Source organism: Tachypleus tridentatus, chromosome 8 (genome assembly GCF_004210375.1).
Source record: "Tachypleus tridentatus isolate NWPU-2018 chromosome 8, ASM421037v1, whole genome shotgun sequence".
NCBI classification, from domain to species: Eukaryota; Metazoa; Arthropoda; class Merostomata; order Xiphosura; family Limulidae; genus Tachypleus; species Tachypleus tridentatus.
In genome coordinates, this window is record NC_134832.1 from 135958652 (window position 1) to 135976086 (window position 17435).

Here is a 17435-nt window from a genome sequence, read left to right on the forward strand (position 1 = left end):
CGCTTGCACTTAAAATGAAAAAATCATGTGGTATAATTAACGTATATTTAAACGTCTGTCTTATGACAATCCAGCGTGATCTACTAAACGTTTGTCTTATGGAAATCTAGCATGTCCTACTAAACGTCTGTCTTATGAAAATCTAGCATGTTCTACTAAACGTCTGTCTTATGAAAATCTAGCATGTCCTACTAAACGTCTGTCTTATGAAAATCTAGCATGTCCTACTAAACGTCTGTCTTATGACAATCTAGCGTGTCGTACTAAACGCTTTTTGATTTTTTAAAGTTAGTTTAAACCTAATATAACGTCACAGTGAGAGCATTGAACATTGCATACAAATGTAATTTTAAGTGGAATGAAAGTCGATCACCCGGGGCGCCTACTTTCCCAAGTTCAATACAGTTTTATTCATCCTTGTACATCACCTCTGACTCTTACCACCAGGGTGCTACAAGCGCCCTCTTAACATGGCGACGTGATACAGTCATTGAAAGGAGCACATCACCGGGTGGGTACAACAGAAGCACGTGATGATCAGATTACGTCCATCAAGCTAGGCTCGTCCATCACAGGTGGTTTTCAACTGTCAGAAGATAGCCGATAGAAGAGGTATTGTTCTATTGTAAGTCGGTCTTGGCATGGCGAGGAGGGGGCAGCTACAGACAAAGAGTCAAGATTCTTTATCTAAAACACTTCAAAGTGTTCTATTTCCTACTCTTTTTTTTTAGCCCATCTATCACCCATTTCATGTATTGTCCTTCTTGGACACAATATAAACCAGTTAAGATTTAAACAGATCTGTTTATTCCACACTCACCAATACGTACAGTGTAGAAAAAAAATATAACTTAAAATGTTAAGTTAATAGAATAAGAGTTTACAGATAAGTTCAGCAGAGAAAACCACGCCCATAAACATCCAGTGATAAAACTAACAGTTTAGCTTACTTTTGAAATAAATTACTGGCCCGGCATGGCCTAGCGCGTAAGGCGTGCGACTCGTGATCCGAGGGTCGCGGGTTCGCGCCCGCGTCGCGCTAAACATGCTCGCCCTCCTAGCCGTGGGGGTGTATAATGTGACGGTCAATCCCACTATTCGTTGGTAAAGACTTGCCCAAGAGTTGGCGGTGGGTGGTGATGAATAGCTGCCTTCCCTCTAGTCTTACACTGCTAAATTAGGGACGGCTAGCACAGATAGCCCTCGAGTAGCTTTGTGCGAAATTTCCAAACAAACAAATAAATTAACAAAAAATATAGATCCAAATATAAGTAGTAAGTTTATAATAACTTTGTGCAAGACATTCTGACATGTCAAAATTTCACTTTTAAGAATTTGTATGACAAGTTTTGAGTGTTGCTTTCTGTAATTAGACACAATGTTACACAATGTGCTCTTGTCACCACGGCCGTCGAAGCCCGGTTTCTACCGTTTTAAGTCTGCAGACATGACGCTGTGTCACCAGGGTTGATTGAGTAACTTCATCTCACAATTTCTGCTCATATCATTTCGTTACAAGTTACAGCTTTTAGAATAAGGATTTTTTTTTTTTAAATAGGTTCGACGTTTCGATCTCTGGCGCGATCATTCTCAAGTACATAGGGTTTAACGGTAAAGAAGGTTGTAGTACTTAAATCAACATTCACATATATAAAACTACTTCCTTACAATAAAAACTGTAATAAAATTTTACTTGTCATCCGTAAGTAAAGTCAAGTAATCCCTAATGGTGTTTTTACAGCTTCTCGTCGAAATGATTTGAACTAAAGAAATATTTTTCCTTAATATTTGTCTTTTTCTGTAGTTTTTTTTTTCAAATTATTCGTGTAATTGTGACCAAAACTGTTCAAATAATGGTTAGTATTGATTTTGAAGGACAGACTTTAACGAATCCCCAGTGGCACAGTGGTATGTATTTGGACTTACAACGCTAGAAACCGCGTTTCGATACCCTTAGTGAGAAGAGCATAGATACTCCATTGCGTAGCTTTGCGTTTACTTACAAAGGAAGAAAGACTTCAGCGAATGCTTATTTCGTTATTAGTTCGGAAAGAAATTTGGTTCTGGCAAAGTGAGAGTTCGTGGATCGTCTCACGCACGAGGTGACCAACTGACCAACAGCCTAGACTTCAAATACCATATTATATGAACAGTAGTAAGTATTGTTGTTGGTAGAAGACGTCCTATGATACATTGGAGAACTGCAAATATTGATAATATTTTATCATGATAACTAGTTTTGGTTTAGTGTTATAAAATATATAGCTACAAAATGTACTCATCACGGGTGTCGAAACTTAATTTTAGCGAGGTGTTAGAATATTGTAAAATACAACATTTTTTTTATTGCAGGTGTATCCATCAACAAATACTCGTACATGTATTAAAATACATGATCGCACCATCAAATCTGTGACAAAACAAAATTAAATTATACCATATATACAAAACCACAAATTATATAATTTTAAAATTAACATGTGTGCGACCATAGTACATAAAGTGTTGGGAATATTCCAACTATTAGACATAATGAAAACGCCAGCTGCAAAATTTACAGATTCAAGTTAAGGTTACGACTTGGACCCTAGAATACACAACGTCTTAAATCTCACCAACTCACGCCATCTATAGCCAGACACAAAAATATAAATGTCCTCTGTTTATATTAAAGCGCATCATCCAACCCATACGGAATAGTACAAAGAGTATAAATGCTAGCATTCTACATTGTTTTGTTACAGCTTTACTGGTGCAATAATGTATTTGTTGGCGTGTACATGTGAACTCCATGTGTTATGACGAGAACTCGACAAGCAATATGTTGAAATATATATTTTAAAAACAAACTACATGCCAGCTATCTGTCACTTACTTGAGATTCGTGTCTCTAATATATCTATGTAAACCACTTGTTCATGATTTTTTTTTACTTTGTTATACAGGATTGCCAAAATTTAGCTTTCCTATTTTAAAATTTAATAATTGAGTAATTAAAAAAATACATCAATACAGTTTTCAGTATCTTGTTACCAAAAATGCTTGCTCTTTCAGTCTTGGGGGCATTATAATGTGACGGTCAAACCCATTTTCCGTTGGGAAAAGAGTAGCCCAAGAGTTGGCTGTAGGTGGTGATGACTAGCTAAATTAGAGACGACTAGCTCAGATAGCCCTCGTGTAGCTTTGCGCGAAATTCCAAAGCAAACAAACAAACCTAGCTCACACAGTTTTTATCGACTGATCAATAGACTTCTACGTGTGCATTATTAATGGCTCGCAGCACGTCTAACCGATATTCGATGTCAGTTTACTTTCACTTCAGTGTGTTCACAGTTACATTTCGTTATCCTTGTCTTTAACTCTGTGGTGTTTGCTATAGGTGTGCGATATACGATACCTTTAAGGTACCCCCATACTTCTTTCCTGCACTGACATTTATAATTATGCTGCATCACAGTTACTGACTTAGCTTAGTATCAGCAAACCAACAACGCATTGAACCTTTGATTTGTCATTTTACTGTGCAATATTACTCATTGGAGTGAGAAAACAAAGTGAAAGACATGATAGTAAAACCTGTTTCAATTAGACAAGGAAATGTTAAAAATTGCCTGACTGTATTTCCTTAATTATGTAATTAAAAATATTCAAATAGAAACAGTAATTTTGTGCTGCGCTGTATATTGTAAGGTAAACAAACAAACTAACCTTTGAATTCTTCAGTTTAGATACAATTTCGTATTGTACTGAACTGAGTAAACAGCCAGAGACTTCTGAAACTTATTTAGTTGCCCTAGTATAAATGAAAGTATATATCCTGTTTACAATGAGATGTTCTTATCATTAAAGTATAAAATGCTATGGTTCTTGGACATTCATACTGTACTAAGAAATGGGACTACTGGTCATTTAGTACGTTTGAATACACTACGGTTGGGTTAAGAATTTTGATTTCACTACTAATCCAGGGAAATATGGCGGCTCATGAACCTAATGGTTATTTGTTGCCCTCAAAAAGAGTTCGTTCGCGCCCCTCTCCCCCTACGACGCTTCAAAACGTAATATTGTAAATAAGGGTAAAATCCTTGACCTGTTAGTCGTCCAGTTGACCCAAAGTCAAATTGAACGGCTTCTTTGTCTCACACTCTACCGGGGAACATTAAGTCACGATGTTGCAGGTTAATCATGCTTGCTGAGATATGCTGAATATATATCTGTTTATTACCATCACTGCTATATCGTACGTCATGTCGGTAGCAAACGAGTTTCAGACGCGTAATATTCGCCGTTAGTGTTATTAGTAGCGAAGAGCTAACCTTCCGCCCCTTTGTGACAGACTCCGCGAGCTGGAATATAGCGGCCAAGCGACGTAAGTTGAGAGGGATTTTTTTTATTTCCTTTTTTAGTTCTGAACTTATGGTCGTGGGGTACCACTTTACGAGTAGCATAAATTTTAACAAATGGTTTTAGCAGTGTCTAGATAGGCTTTTGGCAGTGTCTAGATAGGCCCTTGTGAATACTTGACTAATGGCGAGCACCCATCAGCATCGTCCAAGTCGCCTATTCTTCGTCTTCCGCTCTTGGTTTTAATCAGCCAGGTTACGGTATTGGTATTATAATAGGGCGTGCAACACTAACACGACGTAAACCACTCATGATCTTAACTCAAAACTCCATACGACGCACGCAATTTACTTAAGCCTAACGCGTACAGTTTATTACTATAGTTGTTTTGCACGTTTCACGTTTGATAAAAATAAACATGTACAAGATTTTTTTCATTTATTTATTTTATTTTTATAATACAGAATGTCGTAAATAGATCCAGGTTATGCTGTAGTTAAGAGTTCAACGTACGAGGTTTGTTTTTTTTTAAAAAGACGACCATAATTTTAAAATGGTACGTGTTGTATCTATTTGGTAACAAATCTTACCAGCGACTCATTTTCTCGTTTATTGATCCTGGTCACTGAAATTTTATTAAAATCACAAACATTACATTGTTGAGAACGAGAGAGAGGAAAGAAAAACACATGGAAGCAATATTAGCCGACGTAAAAAGAGACGTAAGTAATAAGTGTGATCCAGTTTCGAAATACGTCATAATAAATCCAGACTTTTCCTGAACAACGTTTATGATTTTTGAGTTCTAAAGACGTCTGGTATGTGTGTTACAACTTTAATTAAAATAAAGTACAAAACAACGTTTCGACCTTCTTAGGTCATCTTCAGGTCACCTTTATACTTATATTAATTCATAATTTATCATCTAACTGCAACGCCCCCTACAATCTCCTACCCGTTCACAATCTCGTCCCTAAGACATGCTCCTAGCAGCGGTCAGTTGCAAACCGTTTGCTTTAGGTTTGAACGGGTAGAAGATAATATGGGACGTTGTAGTTAGATGTTAGGTTATGAATTAATATAGAAATAAAGGTGACCCGAAGATGACCTAAGAAAATCGAAATGTTTTTCTGTATTTTATTGTGATTAAAGTTTTAAAACCCATACCAGCCATCTTTAGAATGCATTTTTACTTCTAGTGAGTTTCTCGTCATCATGAACTTATGGTCTCTGATATGTCGCTGGTGAATTTTGTTATCGTGTATAACACGTGGTTATAAATATATAATCATTTTAAATTTGGGGTCTTCTTTGTAACAAACCCTGTATCAAGAACAGATGATGCCTCCACTTTACTTGGTCGACGAGAGGTTTCATATGCTGACTGAGAATGAAAAAAACAACACTATACGATTGTTTCAGAAGAACTCCGTTTTGGTTCCCAAGTCTCGTGGCTGCTTACGACCGTAGGGCCACATCGGTAATTTTCGGGTAAATTTACCTGGTGGCGTCCACCTCCTCTCAAGGCAGCCATCCCTAATTTACCAGTGAATGACTAGAAGGTGGTTTTTTGTTCGTTTTTTTAGTTAAGCTGAAAGCTATATAAAAGGCAATCTGTGATCTGTCCACCACAGGTATCGAAACCAGGTTTTTAGCTTTGTAAGTCCCCAGACACACTGCTATGTCAATGGGACTCAAGACTAGAAGGAAGGCAGCTAGTCAACAACACCCATCACTAAATCTTGGGCTACTCTTTTACCAACGGATAATAGGATTGATCGAAACATTATAACGCCCCCATGATTGAAACGGCAAGTGTGGTCAACCACGGAGGTTCGAACGCGCGACCAGCAGACTGTGAGTCTAGCACCATAATAACCTTTGTTACAATTTAGTTCCCCTAGAATAAGTCGTATTTAAAGGCATAACCATTTGTAATAAGGTTTTGTTTGTTTTGAATTTCGCGCAAAGCTATACGAGGGCTATCTGCGCTAGCCGTCCCTAATTTAGCAGTGTAAGACTAGAGGGAAAGCATATAGTCATCACCACCCACCGCCAACTCTTGGACTACTCTTTTACCAACGAATAGTGGGATTTTAATAAACAATGATATTCAAAATAAAGTCCGTAAGTTTACGCACAAAAAAATAATATGAAACATATTTAAAACACAGGTTTACGTCATTCAGAGCTGCATTACAAAAACAAGGAGCTGTGTAACGCGCTACACTGAGATGGTGATGCAGGATTCTTTAATTGGCATTAGGGTTAACAGAACCTTCCAATGAGATTGTTTTACAATTTTCGCAAAGCTTCACAAGAATCGTCTGCATATAACCTTTCCTAATGTTGAACTAATCAACCAGATAAAAAGTAGCTAGTCAACCTCTCTGACCAACAATATTTGGGGTACTTACTCCCTTCTGAAGAGTGGGATTTGACTGTCACTCTTATGATGGTCTGAAAATGATGGGTGAGGTTTTAAAGTAACGGAACATGAACTCTTGGACTAACAATTCGGAAATGGCAACCATGCCATTTGCGTTTGTGAGTTTGTTTGCTTGCCGTCGTCCAGTAGTTTTGTCTCTAGAAGGATTAAATTTGAAAGTCTTAAAATGGCCTATTTCAGTTATATATATATATACACACACATATACATCTTTGTTATTTGTTTGCATTGTTATGTAAATATAACAAAACAGTTTTCAAACAGCAATCCGATTACGGACAAAATGATGCAAGATGACAACTTCGGATTTGTTTATTTGTAATTAAGCACAACGCTGCACAATGAACTAACTGCTTTCTCTGCACCACGGGTATGGAAACCCGGTGTCTAACGTTGTAAGTCCGCAAACATACCATTTTAGTTTAATATGAATGGTCATAGTAAGTATTATTGTGGAATGAACAAAGTGCATTGAAACGCGTCGCGTATATGTTGAGCTGGTCTGTAGCATTGAAGAAAATGTTTAGTTTTTTTCCTTTGTTTGGTATTTAGAGTCGAAGGGTTTTTACATATAAAGTATAAATATATGAACTTTTAAACAAATTGAACTATTTTATTTCCGGAACTGTAAACAACACTAATTAAAAACAAAAACACCAGCATTCTTGTTTCTCTTTCATGTTCGCGCCCGCGTCGCGCCAAACATGCTCGCCCTTTCAGCCGTGGGGGCGTTATATTGTTACGGTCAATCCCACTATTCGTTGGTAAAAGAGTAGCCCAAGAGCCGGCGGTGGATGGTGATGACTAGCTGCCTTCCCTCTCGTCTTACACTGCTAGCACAGATAGCCCTCGAGTAGCTTTGTGCAAAATTCCAAAACAAACAAACAAATTCTCTTTCATTCATAGTTTATTATTTATATTGTTGTTTAATGAAAGGGAGGTTTGGTATCTTGATGCCGCATAGTGGGCGTGTAACTTAGCTTCTGGAATTTTCTACAGCGTTTTAAAACAGTTTGATTTGAATACAAAAAAGCGAGTTATGCTAGAGAAAGCGAGTGGTTTCTCTCAGTCGGTACTTGATTTAGCGAAGTTGTTTTATGCTGTCAAACAAATAATTCATCCAGTGCCAGAAATGTTGAGTTGTTTGCGACCGTATGTAAGAGATACGAAAATTGGAAAGCACGTGGAATTTCCCCTAAGACGTTTTTGTCTGTTAGTTACTACATTAGACTGTAGAACTTGCACCGAAAGAAATTGTTTGTTTTTAAATTTCGCCAAAAGCTACACGAGGGCTATCTGCGCTAGCCGTCCCTAATTTAACAGTGTAAGACTAGAGGGAAGGCAACTAGTCATTATCAACCACCACCAACCTTTGGGCTACTCTTTTAGCAACGAATAATGGGACTGACCGTCACATTATAACGCACCCACGGCTGGGAGGGCGAGCATGTTTGGTGCGACCGGGATTCGAACCCGCGACCCTCGGATTACGAGTCGCACACCTTAACACACCTGGCCATGCCGGGCCAGTTGGTTAAAAACCCGTTGGCGGTGGGTGGTGATGAATAGTTGCCCTACCTCTAGTCTCACACTGCTAAATTAGGGGCGGCAAGCGCAGATAGCCCTTGAGTAGCTTTGCGTGAAATTCAAAAAACAAAACAAAACTTTTACCAACGAATAAAGGGATTGACCTCCGTGGCTAAACGGTCAAACATGTTTGGTGGAACGAGAATTTAAACCCGTGATCCTCAGATTACGAGTCACACTTCTTAACCACCTGGCCATGTCTGTTAAAACACTATAGAAATGTTAATTAATACGGGTTTTCGATGTTTTATTATTGTTATCTTTTTTTTTCCGTGAAATTCCGTATAATGTTTTATTTTGGAAAACTATTTATTTATTATATTATGAAACAAATAAATTCAAGTAAAATGACATTAAAATTTTCACTTTATTATAAAATAAATAAAATTTTAAAGATATAAAGATTCATCGTCAGTGTTTATCAGTTGCAATTTGAATAAAAGCTTAACTAGTCGATTCTCACTGTATAATTTTAATTTAAAACATTAATATACAATGAAACTAACCACTCATGAATACTAATATGTAACAACTTGGCCCGGCATGGCCAAGCGTGTTGAGGCGTGCGAGTCGTAATTCGAGGGTCACGGGTTCGCATCCCCGTCGCGCCAAACATGCTCGCCCTTTCAGCCGTGGGGGGCGTTATAATGTGCGGTCAATCCCACTATTCTTTGGTAAATGAGTAGCCCAAGAGTTGGTGGTAGGTGATGATGATTAGCTGCTTTCCCTCTAGTCTTACACTGCAAAATTAGGGACGGCTAGCACAGATAGCCCTCGAGTAGCTTTGTGCGAAATTCCAAAACAAACAATATAACAACTTTTCGTATTTAGTAAGTTCTCTTTTTACCATCAATAAAATTCGTTAACAATGTCCTTCTTATTATTGGCCCGGCATGGCCAGGTGACCGCGTGGTTCGAATCCCCATCACACCAAACATGCTCGCTCTTTCAGCCATGGGGGCGTTATAAAGGGGCGATCAACCCCACTATTCTCTGGTAAAACAGTAACCCAAGAGATGGCGGTGAAATACACAACAAATACATTTTATTAAGAAAACCTTATTAAGGGACGGCTAGTGCAGATAGCCCTCGAGTTGCTTTGCGCGAAATTCAAAACAAACAAACAAACTCCTAGCACGTGTTCATGTTTGTATATTGTTACTAGATGTTACGTGGCGCCATCTATGATACGAGGGAGACATTTTGCCATCAGATGTTTATACTTGCAGTTTTTGAGGCTTGATACTCTTTGATGACGTGGTACGTGATCAACAAAAATCCTTGATATTTGTGTTTAAATTGTTTCTTGAATATTCAAAGTTATCTTACCATTTTGTGAAGAAAAACATTTCTTCTAACGCAAAATATATCTCACTTCCTAGTTCGCGAAAAATAAAATAGTGAAACTGTATTGCACTTTCAGATTAGAGTCGAAACTTGTTACTGTTAGACTACGACGTATTACAAATTTTCTATTCTGATTCAAATCTATATTTCACAAAATTTTACAAAATGTCTCAGTTTTTTTTTCTCGCTACTTAAGATTTGACTTCGTATTATTATTTTACATTTGCGTATGTCACTTCAAAAATGACTACCACCACCTCAGAACCTCACATTTTGTAGCTAACTGAGATAAATACATTTTTCAAAATCAAACTTAACAAACAAAGATGCAGGAAAATGCAGTCAAGGCAGTCAAACGTCGGTAGCTTTCTTTGTAAGGCAATCAAAATTATGATCATTCATGAAATGACTTCGTGGCATATCCATAATATAAATGTTGGTAAAAATTAGTTAGATTAAAAATTATAATACATAGAAAATTCTGTGCGTTTTGGTAACATTGCGTTCCAAATGGATTAATAACAAATGTATATAATCCAGGAGTGGAAATTTACTTAACGTAAGAGTCACATACGATAAACTTCAGATGTTTGAGAGCCACAAGATATGAACGAATATTACACACGTTTTTATTCTTACATGTAAGTTTTGTTACATAAATTACATAAAAATATTAATAAATACATGTACATAAAAATATTTATTCATGTATGTAGTTTTTAAACTGTTAATTTGTTAATCTAACAAATATATGCAAATTTGCACTTTATTAACATCAAGTGAGATTGCCAAAAATAAAAATAAAAAGGGTAAAAATAGACATTTTTAATGATATTTATTTGTCTTGGTAAATATCTGGTCAAAACATGGATTTCCCCGCTGGTACAGATGTAAGCTTTCGGATTTACAACACTAAAATTAGGGGCTCGATTCTCCTCGGTGAACACAGCAGATAGCTCGCTGTGGTTTTATTATAAGAAAACATACAAAACAAGGTGGAAAATATGTGGAACACTAAAATTAGAGATATTTTAATGAGATACCACCTACAGGATTTTGGTCTTGTCATAATACTGACACAAACAGACATTGATACAATTATCAGACTTTTAACTGCTGGTAGAGGTTTTGTGAGTTTCCATCTTGGTTGTGAGTCGTTGAAATTCCGACTGGTGTGTTGTCAAGGCTGTACGAATTACTCCGTCAGGTGTTGATTTGTAAGGATTGCACGACGCTTTGACTTTACAAACTTTATTACAGAGTACAGTGATTCACAGCAGTATGTTGTGCTGAAAATTGAGATGAGTCGCCCACTAGTTTTCTTCAGTTTAGGATATTGTATTTCTGGAACTTGTTTCGAGAACTCAGTTGTAGAATGAGATTTATGAATCATCTTTAGACCCAGGTCTTCTTGTAGTTCATCTAGTTCCATTTCCAGAGCAGATGATTCTTTAACCAGAAGTTCGAGAATTGGACAATTATTACTGATCACATCAACCATGAATGGATTTACAAGAAAGGCGAAGCAGGGCTTCAGCTTCTGCAAATTCTCAAACCTGTCCAGAAAATAATCAAGCAGTCCTTGTAATTTATTATTGTATTCTTCCAGTTTATGGTCTTTTATTTCAATATCAGGTAATGTATTTACTCTCCTTTTGAGATTGGAAAAGTAACCAAAACCATTCATCATTTCCCAATTGAGGACAGAATCTTTTCTTTTCTTCAACAAAAGTAATAATAGGCTCCAACATATCCACAAACCTATTTAAGACATTGCTGGTTGACAGCCACCACACAATGCAGTAGAAAAAGACACAAACCTATTTAAGACATTGCTGGTTGACAGCCACCCCACAATGCAGTAGAAAAAGACATTACTAGGTTTATCTTCAAGCTCCAGTTATTCAATAAATTTTTGAAATGTCGGTGGGTCTTCCCATTTAAACGTATGAAATTGACAATTTCAAGAACAACTTGAATAACACCTTGATACTTGAAGTATCTGGCTGCCAGCTGTTTACGATGAGTAATGGCAATGAACAGTAAGAAACTCTGGAAAGCTGGGATCACTTTTCATAAGTGCAATTAATTCTCCATTTTTCCCCACAATCGGAGGTTCTCTATCTGTTGCAACACTGACGAGTTTATTCAGTGGAATATCAGCACTTGTTCTGTCAAGCGCATTTTTAATGTCAACATCACGAGCTGTTTCTTTTAGTGCTACTTAGTCCAACATATCTTCTTTCATAGTTACATCACAGGAAACATGACGAACAAATACCGCCAGTTGTGGGTTGTCTTGTATGTCTGTAGATCCGTCGAGGGCCAAGCTGAATGCAATGGAATTCTTTAAATCATTTTGCATTTTGCCTGCAACATCGGCACTGATCATTGAGATACGTATCTCTGTAGTGTGGTGTGAAGCTGGTGTTTGTGCTATTAGTCACTGAAGTTTTGTGTTATTTGGATCTAACACTGCAACAACTTCAGTTATATTCTTGACAAATTTACCATCAGAATATGGGTGTTTAGCACAAGTTATATTCCATTATATAAGAAAACTAGCTTCAGTCGTTGTATCTGCTTCCTTACTGAACGTTGTTAACAGTGTCTGCTGGTTATTTAGTGATGATTTTAACACAGTTAACTTGTTTTTTGTAATTCTAATTTAGGTAGATAATCAGACGAAAAGTTTTTATGATTTGTTTCATAGCGGTGTTTTAAGTTACTGGCTTTGTAATGACTGAGTAACACATTGCAGATAAGACACAAAGGTTTACCTCCTTTAACGGTGAATGGAAAATCTTCCCTCCACTCTGACTTAAAATTTCTGTTTTCATCTTCATACCTTTACTTCTTACAATTTGATGATGCCATCTTCCTTCACAAAATTTTCACAGACACGTCTAAAAAATTAAAGTGAAAAGAAACAATAAGCTTCAATACACGCAACACAACCAAACTCTACAGCGCCCAGCATCACACCAACACTCCGCTAGTTTCACTGCCCGCAAAACAGCCACACACGCCACAATGGCGAGATCGTAAGTCACACCCATTAAAACTAACATTGTCAGTACCGGCTTGTACGATTACTGATTCTCCAGTACAATTCCTCTGTAATCCTTGCTGATCCGAAATTTCTTTAATCCCTGACTCAAATCTAGCATTGAAATTAGGATTTAAATTATTAAATATATTTACTCACCATCAACATTAAACTTACATTTTAATCCAGTGGACTCTCAGTTTGTACCCGGTAAATAATTATAAAGTCTGAAAATTGTTTATTTACCTTTTATTTTAATTGTGATGCAAAAAAGGAGCTCACCCAACATATTTCTGCGAGTCGCACATTATATGTCAAAAGCTGCATGTGGTTCTCGAGCTACGGTTTGGCCACCCCTGTATTATCTATTACTTTTTAGTCTATGTGTTGAAAATACAAAAATGAAATTATAGACAGCAAAACTGTAAAAAAAATGTTGATTTTTTAAATTTAAAGTCTTTCGTTTCTAATGAAGTTTGTTTTAATTAACATTTCGTGATAAAACAGAAAATAGCTTAATTCAGAAACAACTTAAGTTAAACATTGAATCAATATTTTTATTTTTATCATAAATTTTCTGCACTTGTCTATACGCTAGGTGATCCACACCTCGTCTTTAGTTTAGGCTTAATATACCAATATAATAAGGTTTCATGTCATACCCTCTTGCATCCCAGTCACTAAAATAGTAATTAACAGACAGTAAATAGACTATTCTATTTGGATAAATGCATTTTGGTTTTTATTACTCCTTCCATTTCGAGAAATCAAGAGTGACGTGATGTGACACACTCTGGTTTTTATACAGGTGAGATAACATTCAATTTAGATTTAGGCACAACCTTGACCACCAATAAAGACAACGTTCAACAGAAATATTTAAATAAACATAAGTGTTTCATATGTTAAATCTGAACAGGATCTTACACCACGCGTAGGAATGAATTGTCAAGGGACCCAAATATTCAGTTATAGCCATCTTGAATTCAAAACCTTTGCAATGTCAACCAAAGGAAACCAGTAAACAGTGTCTGTAATCATAATGTAATTACGCTTCTTATTGAACAGCAACCACGGTAATGCATAGCTCAGAAGAAGAAGTGATAACAGATACACTTACAGGCTAAAATCCTATTAAGTCATTCATATTTGTACACATTTATCTTTAAACACTGAAAAGTTGCAACAAAATTAGATCACCTACGATTACGTCAAATAATAATTTAACAACATGTCGCACACCTACAAGTTTTGATTGTATATCTTATAATGTATTCACGAGTTTCAGACAATACACCCTGAATTTGTCGAAATGAAATATTGAACTGCAAAGTGGTGAGATTGTTTCGACTTCGTCATTAGGCGTAGTAAAACGTTTGCTTCTCACGCAAGTTTAAAACAAATAAACCATGATCTTGAATATGCATTTTTAGAGCAGAAGGAACGAAAAATACATTTAAATTCATGCTAACTTATGTCCAACACGATTTATTAGTAACATTTATACTTAACCGTTAGATGGCGCGGTAAGCAAACAGTCTTGCTATTGAGTTAACCAAAATTAACTCGCATGTCGCAATAAACATAATTAAATAAATAGTATACACCAGGTATATACCATGTTAGTCTTATGAAACATGCTGTTGTGCTATACATTAGGAACTAAACACCAGGTACGTCCTATATCAGTCCTGTGAGATATGCTTTTGTGCTAGACTTTAGGAGCTATAACACAAGTGCGTCCCATGTCAGTCTTGTGAGATATTCTGTTGTGCTAGACCCCAATTAATGAATTATGCACACATATTTAGTCCCCTTTTATAGAAAAAAACCTCAAAATACTTGGAAGTGTGCAGATAAGTTGCTAAATGATATCAGGTTTAAGTATATTTAAGTTATCCGGAAAGGCTTGACATTTTTGGATATAGGTGTAAAAAAACTGTTAAAATTTGAACTCTCTTGATATGAACAGCTGTTAAAGCGGCAGAATTAGAATATTAGAAATGCACTTGAAAATTAAGGGTAAAAGGTTCGCACTTGAAACGTAGACTAACACAATTTTTTTATATAAAAATTTTGTTGTCTTTGATTAAAATAATAAACGTCTGTTACCATTACTTTGACATTAATTTGTTACGATTGTGCTGTATTTGCACTTCTTTCTCCCTTCTTTCGTTCATAAACTTCATTTAGGTTGTACTTATTCCTCTCAAAAATTGATTCATACTAATGTAAAAATAATACATTACCGTTTATTACAATAATCCATGGCACATAAATTTAAAAATAGGTTTTGTTTCTTATTGGTAGCTTATCACTTTCTTCCTTCGCTTCTCTTAGTTTATTCGTTCTCTCTATTACATCTACCCGAACCCCTCCATTTGCACAACAGTAAATCTGAAGGCTTATAGTGCCTAATACTGAGTTTTGATACTTGTGATGGACATAACTCAAGCAGCCTGTTATGTAACTATGTGCTCAATAACAGGCAATAGCACAACTTCTGGTCATTCATTTCATTTGAACTCATGTCTTTTATATTCCTTTTGACCATAAATATATTTCCTGAATATCAGATTACAAAGTTTCATGACCGTAGGGGTCTTGTTCTTTCCATAACACTGAACTTAGAAATGCGGCTGCTCACTTCAATCATTTTACATTGACTTAGAGTACTTTAATTCCCTAATTTATTAGAAACTATCAAATTAATTAATTGCTTTGATGTTCTGAGTGGGTAAGTCACGTCCTTGATTGACAGAACGACTTGTTGTCACGTTGCATTTTCTAGGAGTCTTCCTTATCATTATCTCTTGATAAACAATATTTCAACAATATTATAAAAGGAGACAGTTATTCAAAGTTATGGATACAACTATAATAAACATTAATGTAAGGAAGTTTTGTACATACGTTTGGCTTATTTTGAATATACTATTTTCAAACAAATGGACTGTGTGTTCTCTGTTTATTGTTGACATTTATCACTAACAAGTCACAGACACCTACTGTAAAAGAATTCCAGTCCATATTGAAAATCTGACATATAATATGAAGATAATTTACAATACATGTAGTAATTTATTTTGTTTTAAAAATTTGATTTATAAATTTATTATTTTCTTTTCACTGTTGTCTTTATTCAAAGTTATTCAGTTTAAAAACCATACGAACGAATAAAAGTATTTATTCTCATTTTTCTAAAACTATTTCCACAAATGTACATACTTTATAATAATCTGGTATCTCCCAGCTCAAAGTAGTACTCTAAAACCAAAGATCAACCACCTAAATTATCAAGGATTCAACCCCTATTGCCCCACAATAGCACAGCACTATGTTTGCGGGGCTTATACTAAAAGAAACCGGGTTTTTGACATACGTGGTGGGCAGAGCACCGATAGTCCTTTGCGAAGTTTGCACTTAATAATAAGTAACAATAACCCTTACTGAACAAATCTGTCTTCAGATGGGTCGTGACATAGTTCTCCACTAATATTAAAGACTGTTATCGACTCGCACCAACCCCTGCCTTCTTATATTAAATACCGTATTATTTTCCTGGAACTCATGTTTCATCAAGCACTCTCTGCACTGTTTCTGTAATTTCTCTACTTAACAAAAAACGATTCAAAGTTTTCTACAGGAACAAGTTCGCAACTGTTTTCAACAGGATTACCAATTTTCTTTTAAAAAATTAGATTACGTTATACAAAATTATCGTATTAGTTATAATGTGTGTGTGTTTTTCGTATAGCAAAGCCACAAAGGGTTATCTGCTCAACCCACCGAGGGGAATCGAACCCCTGATTTGAGGCTTGTAAATCCGGAGACATAACGCTGTACTAGCGGGGAACATTAGTCATACAATAACACTTCATTGCCTTCTGTATTTCAACATAATTTCCTACTTTTGTTTTTCACAACACATCTGAAAATCAGTCTGCTCTATCCAGAGTCCGAGGTTCGTTTTGGATAAAAAACTTCCATTCTAACAGGACTTTGAAATCAAAACTTGAAAAAATGCTCTAATAACAAAGGCAACAACTAGAAAAAAAATTACGTGATTGTGATTTTTGTTTATTAAAAGTTCTTTTTTACTTTTCATTGTTACTGGTGCTGTTATGACCTGCTGCCCTTAAAAAGCACCGAACAGATAACCTTTCACGTGGATCGTTACATTATACTTTTTGTTCACAGTGGTTTTAGTCCTATCACAAAATGTTTTGGTCAACAAGCGGACACCTACATGAAATCTTTTTGAATAACAAATCAGAGAACATATTTAAGTAAATCTCATACAATATTTATAAAGCAAACACAGTAATTTAGAATATTTGCCTTTTTATACTCAACACAATGTTGAGTAATGTAGTTTACCATCTTTTGTGGAACACAGGGCTGAATGATGTAGTTTATCCTCCTTTATTACATATAAGATTGAATGATACAGCTTAACATTCTTTTATCCAACATAACGGTGGATGATAAAGTTTGCCTTCCTTTATTGGCTTTTTGTACTCAATACTAAGTTGAATGATACAGTTTATCATCTTACACACAACACAAAGATTAATGACACAGTTTACCATCTTACAGACAACACAAGGATGAATCACACAGTTTACCATCTTACAGACAACACAAGGATGAATCATA